This window comes from Melanotaenia boesemani, chromosome 10 (genome assembly GCF_017639745.1).
Source record: "Melanotaenia boesemani isolate fMelBoe1 chromosome 10, fMelBoe1.pri, whole genome shotgun sequence".
Taxonomy (NCBI): Eukaryota; Metazoa; Chordata; class Actinopteri; order Atheriniformes; family Melanotaeniidae; genus Melanotaenia; species Melanotaenia boesemani.
Window position 1 is genome coordinate 11,113,666 of NC_055691.1, and position 12,063 is coordinate 11,125,728.

Here is a 12,063-nt window from a genome sequence, read left to right on the forward strand (position 1 = left end):
GTGTTTGTATGACTGTCAGTCTGTATGACTTACACCGTCTTACACCACAGAAACTGACCTGAACCTGTAACCTGTCCTGCATCCTGAAGGTGAAACAATGTGTTAAGTTTTCTAAATCTGTTTTATTTTTACTGTTTTACAAAACACAAACTTGTAGATCCACTTAAAAACAACAGGAATTAATAAAACATTGGACAGATATTGGGGGGACGGGGTCTGGAGAAGGTCCAGAATATTTGGTCTGTTTTACCCAAAGTTGCTGATCAAGTCTCGTTCATCACATGCATGGAATCAAAGTTCCAGTAAAATTCATGTTTGATTTTCTGTAGGGCTGGGCGACATGGCCTAAAAATAAAAACTCCTAATTCTTTTAAACCAAATCCAATTTCTGATTGTAATTGCTTCTTTTTTCTCCCCTTCCATTAATAATAATAATAATAAAAATTACAACCAGTAAAACATTCTTTTTCAAAAATGATTGTATTGTAATCAACCCTTCTGGGAGTTGGCCTGGATTTAAAGTGCAACTATACGAGCTGTGAAACAAGCTTGTAAAATGAGATGGAGGCGCTGCCACTGTAAACAATGTACATATTACACACAACATGTTTGTACTTCGTGGTATTCCACAATGAGCTAGTTTTTAAAGTTTGAGCATACATTTAAGAACAGGCCTCATTTCATTTGTGTAACTTTAATCTAATAAAAAAAAGAATACATTAATAAATAAAAGTGCCTCCTCTTGGAAGAAAATAGTCACTGTTTTAGAGTATTTAGACAATAAACAAAGAAACAATTTCCTCTTTTGGGAATGAAATAATGCAAATCAAAGTTTCATTACACTTAACGTGTAAACATACCTCTTCTATACAAAACACTATTTTAAGAAATCCCTGAACATGTTAACAAAATTAAAGTCATATTTTAAACATACATTCATTAGAACATTCTTGATGTTTTTTTTTTAAACTACACATTTTTGGGAAGGAAGACAAGCCTGTCTACTGCATCTGGCTTCAGGCATGCCCTGCAGCATGTAACAATGCCCCCTCCCACACTGAAAACCCTCTCTGATGGGGCACTTGTTGCAGGGACAGAGAGATATTTCTTGGCCAGTTTACTGAGCCTTGGAAAGTTCGGTTTGTGGTGCTTCCACCATTGAAGTGGATCGGTGTCTGGGTCTGTCTCAGGTGTCAACAGGTAGGTTGCCAGCTCTGTCTCGATTTTCACAGCCTCCGATTGTTGAGGAGATGGCACTGGCACACTTTTTATGAAGAAGTGTGCCAATAAGTAATTTTCTTATTGGGTGGAGCCTGTTCTTCTCCGCACAGCTGGATCAGGAAGCTCTCGGGCTGAACTTGTTTCAGCAGGCAGAGACATCAGTTCAGTGAGAGCTTTTTTTATGTGTTCCACCCTGTTTGGATCAATGTATGTTGTCCAGAACCTGGGGTCCATCAGTGAGACCATGTCCAAGAGTTCATCCTTCACAAGGTCGCTGTATTTATCATTAAGGTACTGCTGTATGTTTTTTTTATTGTTTTAGTGAGTTCACTGTCTTCCTCCGCTGGCTGTAGGAGACTAGTTTTGATCAAATGGAGTACCGGTTTAATATAGGAAACACTGACGTAAGCCTCAACAGACAGGGCATCAGTAAAGTCTTGGAGTGGTCTAACAGCCTTATTTACAGACTCTAAAACATCTATGTCTTGCCAAGTGGGCATAAGATGCCGGCTTTTCTTGTCTGAACCCAGAACACGAGCTGCAGCCTTTTCCTGTTCCAGAAATCTGTATAGTTTTTTGGCTTGAACCCCATCTAATCGGGGACTCTTATAATATTTGATGAGGGGGTAGACTGTAGCGATTTAGAGTCATTAAACATTAGGGCTGCAACGATTAGTCAACGTTGTTGACAATAGTCGACAACGAATTTAGCCGTCGACTATTGTCTGCAAAAAGAAAAAAAAAAAACTACAGAGTGAGACATCGTCTTCTAATCCTATCTCTGCTGAGAGTTGCACAATGCACATGCACAAAGAGGGGAAAATAATACAGAGTGAGACATCGTCTTCTTTTTTAATCTCTGCTGAGAGTTGCACAAGCGCAGTAAAGTCCGCCAGGGGAAAAATATGGTGGTGGACTCGGGAAGAAAACGGCGGCGGGGAACGTTAAAAGTCTGTGGTAACTTCACGTTAAACTTACAAAATAAATTAAATACATATGAGATTTGTAAAGTGGACCTTGTGTACCACGGAAGTACGTCTGCAACGCTCGAACATCTAAAGAGGGGGCACGTCGAACTTAACAACCGTATGCAAAATTTCAAAGCTGAAAGTGAAATAAGATCCATTTAATAATTATGATACATAATCTGATTGGTCGACTAGTCGTTTTAATAGTCGGTGACTAATCAACCATCAGAATAGTCATTAGTTGCAGCCCTATTAAACATTAAAGATGTTTAATAAAATTATTACTTTTAATAATTTCATAGAATTATTAATTATTCGTCAAAATATTGAACATACCTCCGGCACCACAATAACCAGACCAGTTTAGGATAAATATGAAATATTTATTACTAGTCTAATCCTGCATAAATGAAAAGGAAATATTTACATAGGACTTCGCATGGAAAAATGAATCAAACATTGTAAAATGCAGAATATGGAGTTCAAACCAGAATCTTATTTCAATGTAATGTGTCAGAATGAAGGAAATGTATGTAAGGAATGAAACAAGTTAATTAACCTGCAGTGTTAATTAAACTAAGGTTTAGGACTGAAACAGGATCTCTGAATCCTAAAAGAAAACGAGGCAAAACTGAATCTCATCTGTTTAAAGCTGGAAGTTTAACTAAGATGTAGAACTACTAAGGTCACTTTCAGACAACCAACCATTCCTTGAGCAGACAAGCAGAGAATTGATCCGAGCAGGACTCGTCCGGTTCTGTTTGGATCGAGCCGACTTACAACCGTTGTGGTGACTCTCCCGGGCAAATGAGGAAGTTGGCACAGGTGGTTTGGAACCCGAACGACTACCAAGAAGGCCAGAAGATGCGTCACGTGGTGGTCCAAAGGTTTGGATCAGGCAGCTCTGCTGATGCGGACTCTCCCACGGCTCGGCTGGTGGTGTCAGTGAAGATAAAAAGTCCAGCTTTGGATCAGTCCAAAAAAAAAAAAAAAAAAACTCTGTAGAACTGGTTCTGAAGCTTCGGTCAGCCTGCTTTAACCAGTTATCCAAATAAAATAATCTAAGTCTAGGATCAATATTAAAAGTCCAAAAGATGCAAACATAACTAAAGAAAAGAGAAGTATCAGCTGAAAAAGAATAAACTAAAAGGAGTTAGTCAGTCCAGAAAAACTAAATCAATCTTGCATCTTGAATGCAGGCACAAACTTAGCATCTGTAGTGATGGTCTTCACATCATGGCAAACTTCATTTTTCGGCATCATCTCTCTCTCTCTCTCTTCTCTTCTCTTTCTAAGAGTCCTTAGAAATCCATGTCTCTAGGACCTCTGAGAGAAATCTAAGTGACTCTGGAAAAGAGCCATGTCTGACGAGGATGTACAACTCCAGGGGAGGTTGAAGATAGACCCACTGACCAACTAAAACTCTTTGTTCTGAGTTCCAAAAGTGTTAGTTGATGACACGCCCCACAAAAGGATGTGGGACCATTATCTTGACCAATAAACAGTCTTGTGGGCTGGTTTTGGGTCAGATAACAGGGCTGCTCTGATCATTTTGTAAAGAGTATCAAATTAAACATTTTGTAAATATATCTGCATGTCCAAGTTATTAAAGCCTTAAATGAAACATCATTAAAATCATCAGTGAATCATTGAAAAGACAATAAAATAATAAGAAGGTTATATCTTAAACAAACACATGTTGATAAAGTTTCAGATCACAATTTAATCAAGCTTGTTGATTAAACTTGTACAAAAATGATTGTATGCATTTGCATGGTATCAAGATGAAACAAACATACATATATATATACACACACATTATATATATATATACACATATATATATACACACACATTATATATATATACACATATATATATACACACACATTATATATATATACACATATATACACACACATTATATATATATACACATATATACACACACATTATATATATATACATATATATATACACACACATTATATATATATACATATATATATATATACACACACATTATATATATATATACATATATATATACACACACACATTATATATATATACATATATATACACACACACATTATATATATATACATATATATATACACACACACATTATATATATATATACATATATATATACACACATTATATATATATACATATATATATACACACACACATTAAATATATATACATATATATATACACACACACATTAAATATATATACATATATATATACACACACACATTATATATATATACATATATATATACACACACACATTATATATATATACATATATATACGCACACACATTATATATATATACACACACACACTATATATATATACATATATATACACACACACACATATACACACACACACACACACACACACACCTATACACACACACGCACACACACACACACACACACACACACACACACACACACACACACACACACACACACACACACACACACCAAGTAGCCTTCCCTCCCCATTCTATGAAAACATGATTCTTTTATTTCTGTCTCGAACTGAATGTTATTAAAAATACTAAAAGTGATAAGCATCTGGCCTGATGCTGCTGTGAGGAAACAATATTGGTGTCATGGGGATCCATCCACACCAGGGGCCAGTCCACCCATGTCAAACAGTGGCAACCACCCCCATCAGAACAGACAGGGGCCCACACCACAGCCAAAAGGCCACAGTGCAGGGCCCCAGCCACCCCGATAGGTGCAATCACCTGACAGCAGCCCCCAGACCAAGCAGGCAAAGCCCCCCGGCGTGGAGGATCCCAACGAGGAAAACACTGGAGTTAAAATTAAAATTAAACAACCTTAAGAAACAATAAGAACAGCTTAAGAATAAATAAATAAATAAGTAAATGAATGAATGAATAAATAAGTAAATAAATAAATAGTACAGTTGAATAAAATGAAAATAAAATAACATGAAAATAAAATAATCTAAAATAAATTAAGATCAAATAAATTTAGTTAAAAGCCAAGCTAAAAAGGTAGGTCTTAAGCCTCTTTTTAAAAACGTCAACGGTCTCTGCAGCCCTGAGGCCCTCTGGCAGACTGTTCCACAAACGAGGGCCGTAACAATGGAAAGAGGCCTCGCCGTATGTCTTGGTCCTCACCCTTGGAACAACTAAAAGGCCAGTACCAGAGGACCTCAGGGTCAGCGAGGGTTCATAATTTAAAAGCGAGTCGGATAAATAAGAGGGCAGAAGACCATTAAGACATTTATAAACTACTAAAAGGACCTTAAAATCAATCCTGAAGCGCACAGGGAGCCAATGCAGCAATTTTAAAACTGGTGTGATGTGTTCCCGCCCTCTGGTCCTCGTCAGAACACATGCCGCTGAGTTCTGAAGAAGTTGTAAGTTTAAGGTGGACTTTTTAGGAAGACCAGAGAGCAGGGCATTACAGTAATCTAATCTACTTGAAATAAAGGCATGCATCCTCACCTCCATGCTGGCAAGGGAGCAAAATGGGCAGACTCTGGCGATGTTTTTAAGATGATAAAATTCTGTCTTTGTGACATTTCTGATGTGTGGAATAAAATCAAGCTCAGAGTCGAAAAGAACACCTAGGTTTCTCACACACTGAGAGGGATTAAAATGATGTAATTTTGATAAAATGATCTCTCTCTTGCCCTCAGGACCGATAATTAAAACTTCAGTTTTGTCCTGATTGAGCTGTAAGAAGTTCTCTGCCATCCATGACTTAATATCTAAAATACAGTTTAAAAGGACGTTAACTGGCTCCAGGTCATCAGGAGACACGGCAATGTAAAGCTGTGTATCATCAGCATAGCTGTGAAAATCAATGTCGTGTCTCCTGATGACATCCCCAAGAGGTAACATGTACAAATTAAAAAGTATTGGGCCTAAAATTGATCCTTGGGGAACCCCACACTTGACTTTATGGATCCTTGAGGAGCATGTATCCATACTTACATAAAACTGGCGATCTGTGAGATAGGAGTAAAACCATTTAAGAACAGTACCTGAGAGGCCCACCAGACTTCTGAGTCTATCTAGTAAAATCTGGTGATCAACTGTATCGAAGGCGACACTAAGATCCAGTAAAACCAGGACAGAAAGTTTCTGTGAGTCTAAATTAAGTCTAAGGTCATTAACAATTTTTAAAAGGGCCGTCTCGGTACTGTGGTTTGTCCTAAAACCAGACTGATATTTTTCTAAAATCTTGTGTTCATTCAAAAACTCATGCAATTAAATAAAAACAGTTCTTTCTGTCAGTTTACTTAAAAACGGTAAGTTGGATACAGGTCGGTAGTTATTAGGAATGTTTGGATCTAAATGACTCTTCTTCAGAAGGGGCCTCACCACTGCTGTGTTAAAGGCTGCAGGGAAGACACCTGTCTGAAGAGAGCAATTTACTATGTTTAAAAGCTCAGGCTCAAAGAAACCATAAAATGTTTTTAAAAGTGATGTGGGAATTGGGTCTAAGAGGACCTAATTACCTGTTAGCATCAGTGTGGTTAACATCACTCGTGACTTTCATTCTAATGATGATCCTGAAGTATCTGAACCACTGAAACACTTCATGTCATCTGGGTTCATTAAGCTGACATCATGCAGTTCATCCTCTGACCAGCAGAGAGAGACTGTTAACACAGACAGAGATTGTACTGTCAGCTGTGTCAGGGTGAGTCTTTGATTCACTTCTGAACAATGAAAACAGCCAATCAGAGACTCTGAAGTCAACTTCTGTAGCTGGATGGGTCCAGTAGAATAAAGAGAAAGTTCCAGCTGCAGCTCAGCTGATGATCCGCAGAATCTTTCTTCTTCTCTTCTTCTGTGACTGAGCATGTCAGCCCCAGTCAGACCAGTCAGACCAGTCAGACCACATGTTATCACAGCGAGGAGATGAAGGTGTGGCTGCACACACTGATGAAGGACAACAAAAAGTGCATTAACTTGATGAAAATGACTTTTGAACCAAAGTGCAATAATTCCTTTGTGCTCCAGCAGAAAGACACATGATTTCTTCTTCTTTTCTTTTTCTGGGGAAACTTTTTCATTTCTTCATAAATGTCTGAGTTCAATCTTTCATACTTTGATCTTTTTATTTATTTATTTACATGTATTTCTTTAATAATCAGGATGGCTGCATGGTGGTGTAGTGTCTAACACTGTTGCCTCAGCAAGATGGTTCCTGGTTGGAGTTTGAATGTTCTCCTCGTGTATGCGTGGCTTCTCTCCAGGTACTACGGACTCTTCCCACAGTCCAAAGACATGCAGGTTATGTTAACTGCTCACTCTAAATTCTCCCTGGGAGTAAGTGTGAGCGGTTGTTTGTCTCTCTGTGTTGGTCCTGCAGGGGACTGGAGACATGTCCAGGTGTACCTGCCTCACCTGGTAGAAATGCAGGGAATGATAATCTGAGCTTGTCAGACGAGTAAAGTTACATTTGAAATGTTAAACTTTTACCATCAGAGTCCCTCCTACCTGTCCTGTCTCCCTCTCAGGTAGAGTCTGGCTCATTCCAGGTAGCAGCTCACCTGTGTGGGTGGAGAGTCTTCGTCTTCATCTCTGAACAAACTGTAAGTCTGAACTTTCCTCTTTGTTTCTGGAATGTTTGGAGAACATGTTCACTTCTGATTTCAGCTCCAGCTTTGATCATTCTGCTGTTTGAAGACAAATCTACATGATGATCAGATTATTGATTAACTGGAATCAAACTACATGGTGATCAGTTGATGTTTATTGATAAGTTAAAGCTTCTTCATGATCAGCTGATCATTATTGATGTTTATGTTAATGATGATTTTTAACTGGATCAGCTGATGTTTTTGTTTCCTTCACAAACTGCGTCATGTTTTTATTTCCTGGAATCAAACTGTCGTCTCCACCTTAAAGTCAGACTCAGCAGCTTCCTGCTGCTTCCTGTTCCACCTTTCAAAATAAACTCTAAAATATGATGAAAGTCAGTTAAACTGTCTGATTGTAGTCGGTGATGAAGCTGTGTGCAGGTTTGATGGAGCAGATAATCCACTGCTTTGACTTCATTTCAGAGGAGATATTTGACCTTTTTCTACTGTACTTTGACTTCTAGCTTATTAATATATCTTGTTATTATATTACTTCACTTCATTAATTTGTCCCTGGAAAGTTTAATCTGGTTTGCAGCAGACATGAACAATCATCCGTCACATTTTTAAACATCAGACATTCTATTCTATTCTATTCTATTATATTCTATTCTATTCTATTCTAGTCTATTCTAAATAAAACATAAAACATGAGAATATATAAATTATGAGCAGCAAATTCAAACAGATGCATCAAGTGCTCCATCCACTCATCTAAAAACAAGGTAAATAATAAAAATAAGCAATAAATGGAGGTGCAGAGTATCTGCAGCACAGAGCAGCTACCTCTTCGTCTCTGTGGTGTTTAGAGCCCGGATGGAGAGGCACAGAGGACAACCTGGATCTGTTTTAGTAGCTGGAGGAGCAGACAGGCGGAGACCAGAAGGAAGGAGCTGGTATTCATGGTTCAGAGGATGAGTTCTGTCTTCACTTTCTTCATCATCCTGATGTTAAATACGTCATCCAAGTCAGTTTTAACTGTCTGATTGTAGTCGGTGATGAAGCTGTGTGCAGGTTTGATGGAGCCGATAATCCACTGTACAGCTTGATGACGATGATGAAGATGAGCAGGGACTTCCTCCTTTGTGCTGCAGGGAGCAGTTTAACGGATCAGAACCTACAGTGTGATTCTGCTGCTCCTTCAGTCAGACTTTCCATCCAGACTAGAATCACTTCATTTTTCCTTCTTTAACATCATCCTTTAGTTTCTGTTTGCTGACAGAAAATGTCTAACATTTCGTCCTGTTTCCTGATTTCAAATCTTCCATCTGATTTAGTTTCAGTCTCTTTTTCATGGTAATAAAAGGAGAAGAAATATTTCCACTTTTCATCTGCTTTATTAAAGGCCTCCCAGCAGCTGAGATCTAACATGGTGCTGCTGGTATTTCCTGGTAAAAAGGAAGAAAGTTTTTAGTCTGAAAACTAAACAGGAAGAATTCTTCTGATCTTTTTAACACTGAAGATGATCTGCTGCATCATGAATCAGCTGAAATGATTCAAATGTTCAGCTGACTGAAACTTCCAGTGAAAGTGTGTGTGTGCTGGTCTGCAGCTCCATCCCTCCATCTAGTGTCCTGATAGAAGTCCAGCAGCTGAAGGCAGCTTCCTCTTCCTCACTGCTGTCTGACTGCATCCATCTGACACTGATATGAAACAGAAACTCAGAGCCAATCAGAGGAGGAGCAGCTGATCTTCCTACAGCAGATGATGGAAAGGAGGATTTCACTTGATGTTCAGATGAATGATGTGTGTTTCCTCTGCAGGTGAAGGTAGAAAGTGTGTGTGAGCTGATGTGAATCCAGCATCATGGATCAGTGTGAGGACAGAGAGGAGGGAGTCCCTCCCTCTAAAAGCACTCAGAGGTGAGATGTCCATCTCTAACTGTCCATGACTCTTCTCCATGTCACAGCTCAGAACTCACACCAAACATCTGGATTCACAGGAACAAACCTGGACCTGAAACCAGCCCTGAATCAGGACCTGAGCCCAGCTGTGCGTCCATGAAAAGTGACCGGTCGATGGGTCGAAGTATTAAGTTCAAAGCTGGAGTTTCCTCAGACCAACAGTCAGTATCTGTCAGTGTTCAGTGGAGGTTGGATCATATTTCAGATGAAAACCAGTTTCAGTTGAATCAGTTCTTGACGTCTCTGCTGAGACTAGTTTCTGTATCATGGTTGGAATTTAGATTCTGATTTGTCTTCCAGATTTTTATTTTAATAAAATGTTGTTGAACAATTTCAGAATTCAGCAGTGAAATCATTAAACCATCTTTATTCACAGTAATAAACCTGAACCAGAACCAGAACCAGGACCTGAACCAGATCCAGGACCAGAACCAGGACCAGGACCAGAACCAGGACCAGGACCCAGCTGTGTGTCCTTTAAGAGCGACTGGTCGAAGGATGAGCCTCCTTTCTTCAGTACAGAGGAACAGAGGTGAGCTGGGTGTAAATGTTGTATCAGAGTCAGATTGAACAGTTTTTATTCCAACATGTGTTTCAGCTCTTTTTCACGTTTCTATGCTCAGATGTGAAACTGATTTAATGTTCAGTTCTTTACTAAATGAGCTGAAACATCCAGATAAAAGCTCCAATAATAAAACAGTGTGATAAACATGTGAGTTTTTCCCACAGAGGAAAGTTTTCAGGAGGATTTCTCAGCAGTTTCAGATTTACTGTGTCTGAGTTCAGAGAGCTGCAGAAAGTGGGAGCTCTCCTTTAAAAAGCCACTTTTCTGGTGAGCTGAGAATAATCAGCAGGACTCAGTCTCAGTGCTGGACAGGAAACATAGCAGCTCCATAATTCACCTTTTTAACACACTTAAACAGGTTCTGGTGCCATTAGAGGGAAAATAGGAATAAAGGCCCAGTTTTACTGTGATGATCACAAGATCCAAACTTCATGTTTCAGTCACTCTGTGAGTGTATGAAGAGAAAATGAGAAACAGCTGTTCTACCCCTATACCATCCACATTACCAGATAATATTTCAATAAATCAGCCGTTCACACAACATTCATTCTTCATTAAGGGCTGATTATGTTAACAAAAAGGCAGAAGGACAACGTTCTACAAATGTTACATCAGATTAATCAAATGACATAAAAACTAAATCTTTATTGATCCCAGAAGGAAATCATAAAACCAGCTTATAAACTAATTCATGTATTTTAACTATTAATCTGGACATTTTCTCAGTTATCATGGATGAAATGTTGTGTAGCCTACAAATGAATAGAAATCAATAGAATTCAATATCAAATGCTGACACCTCCCTGGTGGAGGAGTTAAATTACTTTTTCACCCTCTTTGAGGTGAAGAGATCCCACCCTGCTCCACCACCCTCTCAGCCCCCCAGTACCCACCTGCTCCAGCTGCAAGAACACCAGGTGACAAAGGTTCTGAGCTGTAGACCCACACAAAGCAGCGGGACCGGATGGAGTACTGAGCAAAGTGCTAAAGGCCTGTGCTGATCAGCTGTCGGGGTCCTAACCAGGATTTTCAACACCTCCCTGAAACAGGCCCCCGTCCCAACCTGCCTGAAAGCAGCCACCATTGTCCCTGTTCCTAAGAAAAGCACCATAAGCAGCCTAAATGACTACAGACCGGTGGCCCTGACCTCAGTAGTTATGAAGAGCCTTGAGAGACTTGTCCTCCACCACCTTAAGTCCTGTCTCCCTCAGAACTTTGACCAACACCAGTACGCTTATAAAGCAAACAGGTCACCAGCTGATGCCATCACCACTGTCCTCCACACTGCCTCTGAGAAGCAGGGAAATTATGTCAGGATGCTCTTCCTGGATTTTAGTTCGGCATTTAATACCATCATGCTGAACATCCTCCAATACAACAGCGATGGTCAGCAAAGCCCAGCAGAGGCTCTGCTTCCTGAGGCTGCTGAGGAAATGCTGGCTGGAGACAAAGCTGCTACAGACCTTTGATCGTACCACAATAGAAAGTGTGGTAGCATGCTGCATCATGGCGTGGTATGCTGGCTGCACAGCTAAGGATAAAAAAGCCTGCAAGGGGTCATTAAAACTGCAAAGAAAATCATTGGCTGCCCCCCGCCCTCTCTGGAGGAAGTTGCAAAATGTGGTGGCCTAAATACGGCGTAGAAAATCCTGGCTGACCCATCACACCCCGGATGGGGGCTTCTTTGACCTCCTGTCCTCTGGCAGGAGGTTCAGAATCATTAACAGCTGGACAAACTGTCTCAGAAACTGTT

At 39.6% G+C, this 12,063-nt stretch overlaps 1 long non-coding RNA gene and 1 pseudogene across 1 annotated transcript in view; one reads left to right on the forward strand and one right to left on the reverse strand.

Moving 5' to 3' along the window:
* LOC121647012 overlaps positions 1-7,798 on the reverse strand; it is a 34,097-nt gene extending 26,299 nt beyond the window's left edge. The window contains exon 1 of the long non-coding RNA XR_006011754.1: positions 7,752-7,798. This is a non-coding gene — a long non-coding RNA (uncharacterized LOC121647012). The remainder of the gene's footprint in view (positions 1-7,751) is intronic.
* The window catches only part of LOC121646913, a 143,334-nt pseudogene that overhangs the window by 88,471 nt on the left and 42,800 nt on the right, over positions 1-12,063 (forward strand).